The sequence below is a fragment of the Ursus arctos genome, unplaced genomic scaffold (genome assembly GCF_023065955.2).
Source record: "Ursus arctos isolate Adak ecotype North America unplaced genomic scaffold, UrsArc2.0 scaffold_3, whole genome shotgun sequence".
Classification (NCBI taxonomy): Eukaryota; Metazoa; Chordata; class Mammalia; order Carnivora; family Ursidae; genus Ursus; species Ursus arctos.
The window spans coordinates 71,929,475-71,946,235 of record NW_026622985.1 but is presented as its reverse complement, the minus strand read 5'-3'; positions in this window follow the sequence as shown (position 1 = coordinate 71,946,235).

Here is a 16,761-nt window from a genome sequence, read left to right as displayed (position 1 = left end):
AGTTGTTAATATAAATAAGCTTTATTAGCTGAAAAAAAGCTCATCTTTCTAAAAACTGATTGTACCACATATATTTCATTAGAAATTTGATAGCAAAGATTTCTTAAAAATCTAATTCAAGGAACACTTGCGTGGCTTAGTCAGTTAAGCATCTGACTCTTGATCTCAGCTCAGGTGTTGATCTCAGGGTAGAGTTCAAGCCCAGTGTTGAGCTCCGCTTTGGGCATGGAGCCTTTTATAAATTTATAAATAAATAAATAAACAAATAAATCTAACTATCTATCTAAATCAAAAGTATACTGGCTTCTCCTATGAAGTCATAACAAAAGTGGATATCCTTTGCATCCAGTAAAATGTCTAGTTTTCAAAATATTTCACATATGCAAAAATATTCCTAAATATAAAACATAAATGTAAAATTTGAGTCAGAGGATTTATTTTGAAGAATACCATCCCCCACAATTTCTTCTTCTCAATGTCATTTGTAGAATACCAGGCATTCCTATAAAGAACATAGTGTTTTAACTGTTCCTTAGTGATGTTTACAGTTTCATCAAGTAAAAAGATTATTGCCCATCTTTATATATCACTAGACAGTTTCAGTGATTTCATTTTAATTGGTTTCCTTATTTTTACAGCAGAAGAGCATGAAAATACTGCTTATCATTACCTGGAAATATACAAAATGCAAGATAAGAAGCAGAGATGTTTTTCTAATAAAAATAGTACAGTCTTGGGGTGCCTGGGTGGCTTAGTCTTTGGGCGTCCGCCTTCGGCTCAGGGCATGATCCAGGCGTTATGGGATCGGGCCCCGCGTCAGGCTCCTCCGCTGGGAGCCTGCTTCATCCTCTCCTACTCCCCCTGCTTGTGTTCCCTGTCTCTCTGTTAAATAAATAAATAAAATCTTTAAAAAAAAAAAAAAAAAGGAATAACTTTAAAAAAAAAAAGGACAGTCTTAAGAAATTCACCCATTATCTGCTGATTTAAATATAGTAAGACTATACTCATTCAAAACTTCTGATTTCATCAGGTCTGAGATTATAGTGTGATTAGTCAATCACTTGATTGAATTGTAAATCAAATCACTTGATTTATAGGCTAAGTGTTCCATGTATTTTCTCACCTGTTACAATTTCTTAAATAGAATATTTTCCCCCTAAAGTGTTGAAGATATAAATTGAATAATGGGCCTAAGGAGTCTCATGTTAATCACATCACATCTAACATATTTAATTTTGAAAAATCTTAATGACTTCAGTACTTTTATTATTTCTATATGGATAGACTGCAGTTATTTCTGAATAGTAATAACAATATTTTCTGGAAATTACTAGATCTTTGCTTCAGATAATGCACGCAACTAAAATATTTCTTGCAGATAAATTTTAAGAAATAATAAGTTGCAGTTTGAAATATATTTCAATATTTTTAAGCAAAGCTGTGATCAAAATATTTTAAATAAATGGCTATCATTTCATTATTTTTCAAAATATTATACATATAATTATGTGTAAAATATGAAATAAAAGTCTGAAGACACTAATCAATTACACAAAAAACTTCTTAAAAGCAAAATATTTTAATTTTGCTATCATACAAATAGTTATAAAGTATTCTAGAATTTATTCTTCATATATAACAAAAGTAAAAATTAAGGGCAGGAAAGGTGAATTTTATCCACCATTCCATTGACACAGAAGACTAAAGAGAAGGGCTAATTAGAGTTATCCAAGTGCACAAACAAAATGAAAATAAATTACATGGCACCTGTAAAATCATACTACATTCTCATATTCTGCTATTTTTTTTAAAAGGAAGTTATAGAGAAACAAAAGGATAAAAGGATTTAGCATGCTAGATGTGGACTACAAATGCAATTTGGAAGGAAAATAACCCTAGAAACTGATTCTTTTGAAGTATATGTATGCTAACAAGACCAAGGATTCTACAAAACAATTTTTCAAAAACAAGGCTACAAATATTAGAATGAGATTTTAAAAAAAAAAAAAAAAAGGAGATTGCTAAGGTAAAGAAAGCACTGGTAATCCAAAATAATACCATCACAGAGAATAAATTAGATGTGTTAGAAAACAGATCTTGCTGAAATTCAAATTAATGGAAAGACTGAAAATAAGCACTGTGAATGTGCAGAAAAAGTCAAAATAGAAAGAAATTAGAGAGATAAGAAATACAGAAGTCAGCAAAATGTGATTACTAGAGACAATTCGTGTCCCTGAAGAAGAAAATCTAATAAATGAAATTTTGTAAGACTAAAAAATCATAATACAGGACAATTGCATGTAATTTAAGGAAAAATTGGATCTGCAGATTGAAAGGGTCCTATTCCACCCAGAAATATTAATACAGAACATCACCAAAGTATTTCTTGGATAAATTATTCAACCTTAAATACAAAAGGAGAATATTTCAGGTAACAAGAGAGAAAAAGCAAATCATCTAGAATGAAGGAAGCGACCAGACTGGTCTCAGACTTCTCAGTGAAATTCAATGGCAAACTGCAATAAAACAAAGTCAACATTTTAAGGGAAGGAAAGCATGAAACAAGAATACTATAACCAGTCAAGTTATTGTTCAACATAAAAACAAAAGGCAATTCAGTCCTTCCTATAAAAAACTACCTGACCATGAATATCAACAAAACAAAGATAAATAGATTACAGAAAGAATCTTTATGTTAGAAACTATGAAAAAGTAAAAATAATGTCGGTAACAAAACCTACAATGTGGGGAGGTGTGTAAAAGATAGTATGTGTTAACTACTTCTTAATGATTTTCATGATCTTTTAATTTAGCAGAATATTTTTGGGATTAATAACTGTTGTGGGAAAAGAAAATTATCTGAACTCTAGCAATCTCTGTAATTTCCCCTTATTTTCTCTAAATTAATTAAAATACTTGAATTTTAAAATACCACTTGTAGTATAATTTCATTTTAAAAGAGTTATTTCTACCAATTTAGTCATCCTTCTCTTTAGCTACCCATCGTCCATTATTAGATCTGCAAGTATGCCTAAAAGGTCTTGATAATATTTGCCGATCACTAATGTTGGTTACTTACAGATGGATGATGATATTTTCTGTATCTTATTTTTTAATTGCATGCTTCCATATTACTTGCATTATTTAAATTATATTTTAATAATATTTTCAAAACCGAAAACAATCCTTTATGTCATAACTATAACTAATATAACCAGTAACTATTAAAATGGTAAAACACATTGATATGTGTAATCCTATCCGTGTTCACACAAAATAAAGTGATTGACTAATTACTCTATAATCATAGACCTGATGAAATCAGAAGTTTTGAATGAGTATAGTCTTACTATATTTAAATCAGCAGATAATGGGTAAATTTCTTAAGACTGTCCTATTTTTATTAGAAAAATATCTCTGCTTCTTATCTTGCATTTTGTATATAAAGAAAATGGAATTAGGAAAAAGAAAAAAAAATTTAACAGTCTTTTTTTAGAGCAGTTTTAGGTTCACAAAGACTATCTGTACTAGATTGCCTTTACTCCTTTGTCAAATAGTTGACTGCATTTGTGTGGGTCTATTTCCAGGCTCTCTATTCTTTCCATAGGAGAGGAAGGTTTTAAGTTTCCACTTTGTATCCTTCTGTATGTGTTACTTTTCTAAACAAAATAATCTCCTTTCACTGGAAGGAATTTCACCTAATTTTATAAAGTATTTATCCTTGAGTGACAGAATTACAGATTTTTTTCTATGTGCTTGTCTGATTTTTTAATGTAGTATGTATATATTATTTGGTCAACAGAATAATAATTAAAAACCTCATAATGATCATCTTTTAAGGAAGCAAAAGTTTTTTTTTTTAAGGAAGGAAAGTGAAAGATCCTTTTTAAAAAAAAAATTTAAAGATTTATTTATTTGAGAGAGAGAGAGCACGTGTGCCCATGTGCAGAAGCGGGGCGGCGGGGGTGGGGGGTGGCAGAGCCTGATGATGTGGGGCTCAATCCCAGGACCCTGGGATCATGACCTGAGCCAAAGGCAGACGCTTAACCAACTGAGCCACCCAGGTGCCCCCAAAATGAAAGATCTTTAAAAGTGAATAAGAAGTCTAAACCATCTCCACTTGTACAAAAAGCCCTAGCAGTGTTAGAAAGGTGTCCATGTAATGGAAAATGATTTAGAGTATGAGGAGTCAGAGGAAAAGCAAGATGAAGATAGAGTCTGTGGAAGGGTGGCAGCTGGGCATGCTCTGTTAGAGCTCAAACAGGGTGAAAGATATGTCATGCATGGAGGTCACCTAACATGGATCCACACAGAAGACTGCCCAGTATACAGTATCAGAGTTCCTGCAGGGTAAGAGGAGCTCCATGTAGGAGTATGGCCTGAGTGAAAGCCTGAACAGGCTAAGGGGTATGGGAAGCAAAAGCCTAAACAGGCTAAGACAAGTGTCACCATCATAAGGGATGCCTGACGCAGTGACAGAGCCACAAAAGGGTAAAGAGGGCATCCATGATCTCCATGGGTTAGGGTGACCCAGCATGGGGTAAGCACAAGTGGAAGAAGAGGTTATTCACATGGGATGGTTGTTCAACCCCTAATGTAGCAGCAGAACGTGAGTCTAGTAATGAATGTTTTATACGTGGGCTGACAGAGAATGTCAGAACCCAAGCAGGTGTGTGAGGTCACCATGTGGGAAGGTGCTTGGATGAGCAGATTGAAGGAGGAGGACCTCCGTGGGGTAAAGGTGTGTAACACACGATACAGAATCTGGAATCTTTAGACAGCTGAGTAGGGCATCTACATGGAGAGCTGCCAGGCATGGGTTTCAGAGCCTGAGCAGGGGATGGAGGGTAACAACGGAGGGAAGGAAGACTGACAAGCCTGATTTGGGAAACTGGAGCCTGAATGGGGTGTGGAGGGCTGGATGTCAAAGACAAAGCAAAGTAATAAGGATATTTACATGGAGGGGCAGTCTGCTATCAGGAGTGTAGGGGTAGAGGAAAAGGTAGGACCAATAACCACAGATGGATGAAAAGAATGACCACATAAGAGGAGGGTATCCCAACCTGAAATGTCAGAACCCAATTTGGGTAAGAAAGGCATCTACTGATGTGCATGTAAATGCCCAAATCTGGTGACAGGTCTTCCGTATGTGGATTGGTGGGTGATCCTAAGCAGACTGTTTAAGTCAATGAGGTAAGTAGGGTGTCCATATAGGGAGTAACAAGGCAGGGGGTGTCAGGCAATGTGAGTGAGGTGAGCAATCACCTGGAGGCACATTGTGACAGGCACACTGCAGAAATAACACCTGAGTTTCACTAGCAGGAGGGAAACAACTACACATAATAAAGGAGACCAGTGAGAAGGTCCAAAACTGAGCTGCTGTGGGACAATTAGGGAAGAGGAGGGATCTGGAAGTCAGGAAGGGGGGTAAGAACTAAATCTCCAGAAACTGTGAATGAAATGCCATGTGTTATATGATATGCCCCTGTCCCTCACTCTATTATTCAGAAATTATTATTCAATAAATAATCCAAAAATTTCAGTGGTTTACAAAAATAAATATTCATTTCTTCCTCCTGAATCTACAGGTGTTGAGTGTGGCTGAGTTGATCCTGGCTGGGTTCCTAGGGTCAGCTAGGTTTACATTCACATATGTCATAGCTGTGTCTCATTCTGGGATGCAGGCTGAAGGTGACGTGCTATCTGAGTGTGCTCTTTAGAAGGCAAATGGCATGAGTTCAAGAAGACAACTGGCCTCTGCAAGTTATCTGGGTAAGCCAAGTCAGTGGGGTATGTAAGTAAACTCTACCAAATGGGGAAGAGGGAAGGCAGAAGTGATTATTTGCTAAACAAATAATCCCACCACACAAATCTTCAGTAAAATTGGAAACATAATGCTTACTAATTCGGTAAATCAAAAGAGTATGCTCAGTTTTGCAATAATATCTGTATAGAACTGAAAGTACAAGGCTAAGTGAATGAGAACAGCAAAAACCTGGATTACACATTCATTTCTCCCACACAAAGATAAGAAAATCAGCTCACATTTTGTTAATCAACATCTGTTTATTAGATTCTGTTCTAAGTAATTTAATTGTCTCTTTTTTTCACATGAGTCAAGTAAGTACAACTACCCTAATTTTCAGCTGGGGTTTAAAAAGTAGAAAGGTTAAGATTCTTTCTCATATTCCTGGATTTCGTGTGTTAAAATTTTAATTTGGGAAAAACATATCATTGAGGAAATTAGAAGGACTAAGTCTTCTAATTTTGTTTCCCTAAATTCTGTATTTGTCTATTTGGCATCCATTAATCACAGGGATGAACTAACAGCCAAAGAAAGTTGTTTACATCTTTCCTACGATCCAGCTTTCACAGGTGCATGAAAATCATGCTACAAACTTTCCAACTACAAACTGCAACATCTGCGTTTCACTTGCCACCCAATAGGTGACGTCCCCACCTAAGAACTTCCAGTTACTATAAAAACTCTGGCATAGGCTTTTCCCTCAGTCCTATCTGCCTGCTGACCAACACTGGTGTTCTCCCAGGAAGTATTGCATGATGTGACTTGTCCCCTTCTCAGAGGAAATATAAGAAATAAAAATCTTTCAATGGCATTAGCTTCTCCATGTTGGCATGCATTAACCTCTATAAATAAAATCCCTGGGTTCACTTTAACATGTTAAGAGGCATTAAGATCCCTATAAGTCTTTTTGTGCTCTTTCTGGGATGCCTAAGAAGTCCCAATGGTTTGTATTCTCTCATAGTGCAATGAGTAATAAATCCAACTTGTTCAACTACCAGTGTGTTCCTGGTGGTCTGCAGCTGGAGGGCACTGACACTGCCAAAAGATAAAGAATCAAGACTTGAGGGGTAAGTGTTTCATCAAGGTCACAAAATTAGTTTCTCACAGAGAGTGATTAGAATCTAGCCTTCCTGACACCCACATCAATATACATTTTATTACATCTTGTGGATTAGGATGGAAATCTACCAGATTTTTTAAAATATAACTTTTTTATTCAAAATTAGACCTCATGTTTTAACTCCTTCAAGCTGAAATTTACTTTCCCTGGAGCAGTCTCTTCCAGCAGCCTTTCTCTGCAGCTTACCTCAGCATCTTCCCTTCATGATCACATGCTGTAATCTGTCATTAACAATAACTGTACTCTCTCTATAATCTCACTTGAACACCAACTCCCACATGTCCTGCGCAGTTTGTCTAAGTCACAAAACTGCAAAAATCCTTTCAAACAACCCCCACATGCCTTTCATAAATCTTACTATTTTTTCACTGACCTTTACCCATATACCACCATACCATCACCTCCCTACTTACATGATTAAAGTCTATGGTCAATTTTTAATATTTTAGCCCCTTTCTCCTTTTCTTACTTATTAGCTAAACCACAGCCTTATTTAAAACTATTCACTTGAGACACTGATGTGATTGACGAAAAAGAGAGCCATGCTATCTGTTCTCACTTTCAGTTCATGGAAGACACCTCAAGTGAGCCCTTAATATTGAACACCAATGATAAACTAGTTCCTTGGTCCATTCCCACTCTCATTCTCCTTAACCATTTCATATTTTCTTTTTCCTCAAACCTCTTCAAACTTGCTTTTACAACTGGTGTCCTTGTTTTCTGATTCATTGAGAAAAAAAGACACAATAAAATTCCACAGGCTTCCAGGATATATTCCCACTTATTTATACCTTGTCAAAAATGTTTTGCTTTCTTTTTGGTTACTGTAGATGAAATTTCCGTCTTTTTAGCAAAGGCTTAGCCTCTCTTCTTGTGCACTAAAGCCCATTCTCTCTAGCTAATTGATAGCATGGATCCAGCAATCCCTCCTACCTCTCAACTCATGGATCATCAATTTTCTTTTTCTACTGGACAATGAAAATTAACATAAATGCATACTGATGTTTTATCATAAAAACAGCATTGTGACCATACTCCCTCCAGTAACTACCACCTTCTTTCATTTGCTTTACAGTAAATTTTTTTGAATTACTTCCTATAATAACTGCCTCCAGTTTATTCCTCCCCATTCTCAATGCAATTGCCCTCATCATTTGGCACTCGGCTGACATCATTCTTGCTGTTCTCCAGCAGGATCTCCATTTTGTGAAATCCAATAATCATTTATCAATCCTAGTATTAATATAGCAACATTTGAAACAAGTGATAATTGCAAGTTCCTTGAAACACTTTTCTGCACTTCTGTTCCAAGACACTGCAACTCTCCTACTGATCTGGTTACACCTTCTCAATCAACTTTGCTAGTTACATATCATTTCCAATGTTGAAGTATTCCAGATCACTCAATTTATACCTTCACTTTTCTTTTTAAAATTGGAGTCATTTTTGAATCCTAGTATAGTACACATCCAAAGCAAAAGCAAATCCTGCCAGCACTAACTTTAAAAAAAAAAAAACACCTAGAATATTGTGCCTAGATTTTTTTTTAATCTATATTCATTTCTGCGTGATTACATTCAATCTCATTAAATTCACATATTACCTACGTATTACTGATTTCCAAATTGAGAGTTTCAGACTGGTCCCCTCTTCTGACACCCAAGCTGAATCGGGTATCTAGCTGCCTATTTGATCCTAACATTTTATTGTTTATATGCATCTCACCTTCAGCATGTCCAAACCGATCTCCTGACACAGACTGGCTCTCTATACTGTCTTCTTGATCTTAGAACAGGTTAGCCCATTCTTATACTCAGTTCAAAACACTTGTGTTCTTTAATTCTCTTTCAAAGGTCTATAATAAATTAGTAAATATTCATTTTACTACTTCCAAATGTATCCAAAATTTGATCATTGCTATGAGCTTATTCCAGTCCACTATTATCTCCAATCTATATTATTTTGTTGTAACATTTTACATTATATTTTGAGTAGTCTTCCTGATTCTTCCTTTCACCTTAACCCCATATATATGAAAGAGTAATTTCCTCCTAAAGTTTATGAGCTGCCTCCCTGCTAGTGTAATCTCTCTTTCAGCCTTCTATAATCTTATTTTCGGTTCTTATTTATTTTCTTATCTAAATTGCAACTATGTCCTTTTCAATTGTCTCCATAGCTCCAATATAATTATCCTCTAATCCATTCCACCACATTACTCCCAGCACAACCTTTATAAACCAATAGTCATTTTATTGCTTAAAACTATTCAGTGGATTTCTACTTCCTACAAACTAGATCCTTAGCACTTCAGAGTCCCAAGTAGAGATCTCCAACACTGTCCACAATGGAGTATCAGATTTGTATCAGACCAAATCTTCTACCAAAAACAATCAAAAAAGCTGGTCAGTATAATTGAGTGACAAGGTTCTGACACTGGAGCACAAGAACTCAGATAAGACTTGAGGCAGATAAGACTAATAGGCAATTTTAGAAGAGTCCCATATTCAACCCAGGAGAAAAGGGAAGTGCAATTTAAGCATAAAGCAGCAGTCTCACTAGGCAGAGGAGAAAGAAGCTGGACTTCAGGTCTGCTAAAGGTGCTAGAATTTGAAAAGCAACATCTTGGTGAGGAGAAAGCAATAGAAACGTGAGTTTTCAGATTCTACATGCAATTTCCCCTTATGTTTCAGCTGACTCCTAAGCTCACATGTACAGGATGAGACATAAAGACAATACAGATCAGTGTGATGTGGCAAAACCCATCAGTGGGAGGATAAATAGATGAGCAGCAATTTCACATATACTATTCTTTCTGGCTGAAAAATAATTCAACATGGTACTTAGGGGCTATAGGCTGGTGTTCAAACCATACCAAAACGCGTAAGAACTGAAACTCTCATTAGAGCACTTAGAAGGACCATGCTTAGGAATAAGAGCAACACCTTAAGAATATGTCCTAAAACAGGTCAGCCCTTACAAAGTCAAGTATCAAAACCCAACAATAACAAAGTGATTTGTTGGTTATCCCTGTGTCTTCCAATAGAAAAAGTAATTCTACTGGGAAGAACATTACTCGTAACTTCATCCAGAATTTCTGTAATTGTTTTATGCAGGACTTGTGAAACTCCGTAAAAATTTTCACTACAAAGAGGAAGGCGGAAAGGGAGGGGAATGGGAGGGGTGAGGAAAAGGGAGCGTGCGGAAGGGAAGCGGGAAGGGGAAGGCAAGGGAAGAGGGAAGCCAAAGGGAGAGAACTAAGCACCCCTCCACACACACACACAAAGAGAAACAGATTCATGTTATTGAACAGATGAGTGTTATTGTAGGTAGGGGAGAAGGGACACCACAGTAATGCCATTTTATTTCTCCTTTTGGCTGGACAGTATACTTAACTGCCACCTCATAGGTTTCTGTTTGGGAGCACCTGTTGCCACACTTTCTGAAACCAAGGCAGGGACCCGAATCCTACTAATTTCCAGAAACACAGGCTAAGGTTGTAGGAGGAGAGTATGCTCCGGGACTTCTGCCATTAAGTGAGGAAGAAGTATATCAAAACAACGAGAAACAAACGAGGTACCTGAAGAAGTTCTCCACAGAACTAGGCTTCACGGTCCTGGGTCCCCAGGTTGACACAGATCCTATCTTGAAAAAAGGCAGCTTTTCCGCCGGCGATAGTGCTTCCCAGCATGCTCCACTATTTGTTCCTGGACCGAGAAGAACACACAGCTGTGCACGGGATAACTCTGAAGTTGGGGTGGGGCAGGGTGGGTGAAGAGCGTGGAGCACGTGCCTAGGTTCCCACAGACAATGAGCTATAGCGCGCATGCGCAAGACAAAGGCGTCCGCAGTGCGCATGTGCAGTGGAATTTCACTGGGCTGTCCGACTGCAATTATCTCTCGGTTAGAAAGTGTGAGGCTGAGGAGCTTCAAGCTCGAGGCCTGCCCAGGTGACCTAGTGCTGGAGTGCCGTAAAGAAAAACGAAAAGAAGGGAAAGAGGACGGGAGCATGTGGATTCACCCAAGCGATACTCAGCCCCCTCCTCAGAAAGATGAAAACGGTCTTGTTTTTCTGTAGGAAAGGTGAGTGGCGCTGTGGCTCCTTTTCGGGTTGGAAGGGAGGCCTCATGGGCGGGGGCATGCGTAGTGAAGCCCTGCATTCTGGTAACATAACTCGGGAAAATACGCGCGGACGCCCTGTGGGGAATGTGACGAAAGTGAAGGGCGTACAGTCTTTTGGCAGGGAACCATACCCTCAACGAAAAAGTCGTAAAGAACAGGTAATAGGGGCCATGTGTCCGGAAACTGACTAGGGATGGCTGCAAATAGGTGGGGACAGATTCTGAGAAAGGTGTGTGCTCCTGCTTCCATTTCACTTCCCCCTGGAGCTGGACGTGGTCTTCTGCCTCCTTTTTGAGGCCTGGCATTCCTCCCTTCTAAGGCTCTCCAGGAAACAACTGGATAGCCCTTTGTTACATTGTTCTCAGAGAGAATAGCTTTTTGTTGCCGGTTTTAAATAAATCAGAAAATAAAAACAAGTTATCCAACAACAACAATAATTAAACTCCATCAAGAAAATCAAATTAGCTGTAACTCTGTTATATGACAATTTAGTCACATCTTTAATGTGGCCTAGCTGAAATTAGAATTTAACTAAAAAAAATACATTCTTTTAAATTTGCCCAACAGCTTGAATATTAGAACATTGCTGGGGGGAAACAGGCAATACAAGAATATATCTGTAATATTTCAACTTCAATGTCAGGAAAAGCTTTTTAATAAAATTCAAATGATATGCATACGTGTGCACTCACAGCGTCGCAAAGGACTAGAACATATTTCCTTTTATGCTATCTCAGACTAAGAATCAATGTAATCTAGTGATCACAATTAGTGATATTTTTCCATCATCAATACTGTTTTATTATAGCCAGGGATAGGAAATGATTGTTTATAATCTCTATTCTCTACTCAAGAGAAGTAAAATACGAAATGTTTAGATATAACCTTAGAAATATGTAGGAGTACTTGAAATAGCGAAACTTTCCTAAGGATCATTAAAAAGAAAAAAAATGAGTGAAATATTTCACTGTGATCCCAGTGGAATCACTCATTCTCAAAATGTGATTTCTTCCCACACTAACCTTCAACTGACTTAAATTCAATAAGACTATCAACCAAATTTTTATTTTAATGAAATTACATAAAGTGACCATCGGGAATAACATAGTTCTAATGATAAAACATTTTAGGGGGGAAAAAATTGATGGAATTTCCCTTATGAATAATGAAATATTTCCTAGAATTTCATTAATTAAAATAGAGTCTAATTGAGAGAAGAACCACAAATATTAATGAAAGCCCACTAAAGGAGGCTTTAATGCTACCTGGTTATTATCATGGTTCTGTGATTCATTTATACTCCTGGTCTTGTGGATCACTATTCCATACCTTCTCTACCAAACATTCAACAATTCATCCGCCTGTCTCCTGCTCACCTGATAACTTGCTTGCTATTTCACTGGAGGAAAAAAAGAAAAGGCAACTAGAAAAGAATTTGCACGAGCTCTCAAGACCACATTTGCCCATTTGGATGAACCTTGCTTCTTTCCTGTTACTGTGAAATGTCCTACCTCCCATATAGTTCAGCCCTTCCTCTTAGAAAACAAATCTCACCACTTACCTTTTTAAGGATATTGCTCGATTAATTATTCCTTGTAGCTCTTTCATTATTACATTTTCCTCTTTATTGAACTTGTGCTGTCATTTATCATATACTTAAAAATATTCTTAACTTCTCTCATCAGTTATTGTCCACATTACCTTTCTCTTCATTCAAAACTCACTGAAAAAGTCCCCTGTTTGTTTTCTCACATTATTTCTTCAGCGATTCTATCAGTCTTTTGTTGCCCACTCTTCAACAAACACCATCCTTTAAAGTCTGAAGATGAACTTTTTTAGCTAGCTAACCCCATTGTACTCAGAATAGCTAAAATATATTTAATACAAACTCTGTCCTGGAAGTATAATAATTTCTTTAAAGATTTTATTTATTTGAGAGAGAGAGAGAGCATGATGGGGGGAGGAGGAATAGAGGAAGAAGGAGAGGGACAAGCAGACTCTGCACTGAGCACAGAGCCCAACATGCATAGCTTGATCCCAAGACTGAGATTGTGACCTAAGCCAAAACCAAGAGTCAGATGCTCAACCAATGCCCCTGGAAATGCAATAATTCTATAATGTATAGATGTATACTTAACTAATCTGTAAGGCATTATAGATTGTAAGATGTTCTGTTACTTAAATTACAAATGAGAAATTTTAAAACATTGGTAATTATAAGAAATCATCAATTGTAAGTTACATCTCTACATTAGAGATGGTAAAATGAAAAAAATGTGTCTTAGAATTATTACAGTATTATGTCTAATCCTTAAAATAACTGTATAGATTAGGTATAATTGTCTTTGCTTTATTTAACTGAACATTTTTGTTAAATAGCAGTAATAGTACTAAAATGCTAATGTTAATATTATTAGTTAAGATTTATTGAGCACTTAAGCTATTCAAAGCAGTTTTCAAAGATTCTTTTTTTCAAGATTTTATTTATTTGAGAGAGAGCATGAGAGAGCTCAAGTGGGGGCGGGGAGAGGAGTGGCAAAGAGAGAGGGAGAAAAAGGCTCCCCACTGAGCAGGGAGCCAGATCCAGGGCTGAACCCCAGGACCCTGGAATCATGACCTGAACCAAAGGCAGATGCTTAACCAACCAAGCCACCCAGGCGCCCCAAAGCAGTTTTCATAGATTCTTATTTAGTCTTTATACCTGGGTCCTGTGAGGTAGTTATTAGCATCATCTCCATTATACTGATAAGCAAACTAAAGCACTGAAAGGAGAAGGAATAGATTCTAATTGGTAGTTAAACTAGAATCTAAACCCAGCTGGGTTTTACTCACACACATTGTTCTGTCATCATGGTGAATGCATTGGTTTGCTAGAGCTGCCATAAGAAAGCACCACAAACTTACACAAAACAGATTGTCTCACACTTCTGGAGGCTAGATTCTAAGGTCAAGGAGTTGTCAAGGTGGGTTCTTTCTGAGGCCTGTGAAAGAGAATGTGTTCATGCCTCTTTTCTAGCTTCTGATGGTTTGTTGGCAATCTTTGGTGTTTGTTGGCTTCTGCTTCATCACACAGATCTCTGCCTTTATGTACACGTGTTCTCCCTCTGTATGTATATATTTGTCCACATTTCCCCTTTTTATGAGGGCAACAGTCATATTGTATTAGAGGCTCGCCCTACTCCAGTAGACTTCATTTTAACTTATTACATCTGCAAAGACCATCTTTCCAAATAAGGTCACATTCTTAAGTAAGGGGGTAAGGTCTTCAACATATAGATTTTGAGGATACATCAATCAGTGTTAACAGATATTTAAGTTTCATCAGATAAAAATAATTGTTACCTTAAGGTTTGTTTAAGAGTATATTGCTTTGATGACCTAAGAGTAAGACACTGTTTGAGGTTTACAATCAGTTGATAAATTATATCCTTTAACTTGTGAGGTAATGCACTATAAGACCCTCAAAAGTCCCCTCCCTTCATGAGTTCTGCTTTCCATTTGTCCTATGCCAGGAGCCATCTAGCTGTGGTGATACTCCTAGTGGAGAAAAATGCTGCTAACTGGGCTTGGGCACAGTGATAATAAGACAGGTCGTAAGGCACCTATGCTCCAGTGTAAAATGAATTGAATTTATTTTCTAGAATAAAAGTGAATTTATCCCATTTGAATATCACTAGTTGATGAAAACTTTGGAATAGGTACTCTTTATTTCCAGAATTTACTATCTGGTTTTATATCATACACTGACAGGCAGTACAGTGCCAGAAAGAAAAATGTACAGCTCTCCAGCTAGAACATATCACCAAAATTTTTGTGATAACAAAAAAACCCACTTCTATGCATTTTACTACCTATGACCAAAATATATAAATATCTATAAACAATCAAATACTAACAAATTAGACAACCTAGAAGAAATGAATAAACTCTAGAGACATATGATCTTCCATGACTGAATCATGAAGAAATAGAAAATCTGAACAGACCAATTGCTAGTAATGAAATTCAATCAGTAATCAAAAACTCCCAACAAACAAAAGTCCAGGTCCAGATGGCTTCATAGATGATTTCTACCAAACATTTAAATAAGAATTATTACTTAACCTTCTCAAATTATTCCAAAAATTTAAAGAGAAAGGAGTACTACCAAACTCATTTTATGAGGCCAACATTACCCTGACACTAAAAAGACACTACAAAAAAGGAAAATTACAGACTAATATCCCTGATGGACATAGATCCAAAAGTCCTCAATAAAATAGTAGCAAATCAAATTTAACAGTACTTTCAAAGGATCTTACACTGTGAACCATTAGGATTCATTCCAGAGATGCAAGCATGATTTAACAGCTTTTAAATCAATCAGAGTAATATACAACATTAACAAATGAAAGATAAAAATTATACTATCATCTCAATAGATGCAGAAAAAACATTTGACAAAATTCAACATCCATTTATGATAAAAATTGTCTACAAGTGGGTACATAGGGAATGCACCTCAACATAATAAAGACCATATATGACAAACCCACAGCTAATGTCATACTCAATGGTGAAAACCTGAAAGCTTTTCCTCTAAGATCAAGAACAGAACAAGGATGCTCACTCTTGCCATTTTTATTCCACATAATATTGGAAGTCCTAGACACAGCAATTAGACAAGAAAAAGAAGTAAAAACATCCAGATTGGAAAAGAAAAAGTAAAACTGTCACTATTTGCAGATGACATGAAGACATATATAGAAAACCCTGAAGATTCCACCAAAAAAAACTGTTAGAACTAATAAATGAATTCCGTAAAATTGCGGGACACAAAATTAATATACAAAAATCTGTTGTGTGTTTCTATACACTAACAAATTATCAGAAGGAGAAATTAGGAAAATGGTGCCATTTGTAATTGCATCAAAAAGAATAAAATATCTAGGAATAAATTTAACCAAGGAGGTGAAAGACCTATACTCTGAAAACAATAAGATACTCTGATGAAAACAGTTGAAGATGATACAAGAAATTGAAAGATATACTGCATTCATGAATTGGAAGAATTAATATTGTTAAAATGTCTGTACTACTAGAAATCTACAGATTCAGGGCAATCTCTATCAAAATACCAATGGCATTTTTCACAAAACTTGAAGAAATAATTGTAAAATTTGTATGGAACCACACAAGACCTTAAACAGTCAAAGCAGTCTTGAAAAAGAATACCAAGGCTTAGAGGAATCACACTTGCTGATTTCAAACTACAACAAAGCTGTAGTAATCAAAACAGTTTGTTACTGGCAAAAAAAAAAAAAAAAAAAAAAAAAAAGATATGTAGATCAAGAGAACAGAATAGAGAGTCCAGAAATAAACCCATGCTTACATGGCAATCTACAGCAAGAAGACAAGAACATACAATGGGGACAGTCTCTTCAATAAATGGTGTTGGGAAAACTGGATAGATACATGCAAAAGAATGAAACTGGGCTAATTTTTTTGCACCATACTAAAAGATAAACTCAAAATGGACTAAGGACTTAAATGTAAGACCTAAAATCATAACACTTCTAGAAGAAAACATAGGTATTGACATTGACATCAGTCTTAGAAATACTTTTTTGGATGTCTCCTTAAGGCAAGGACAAAAATAGCAAAAATAAACAAATGCAACTACATCAAACTGAAAAGATTTCACAGTGAAGGAAATCGTCAACAAAATGAAAATGCA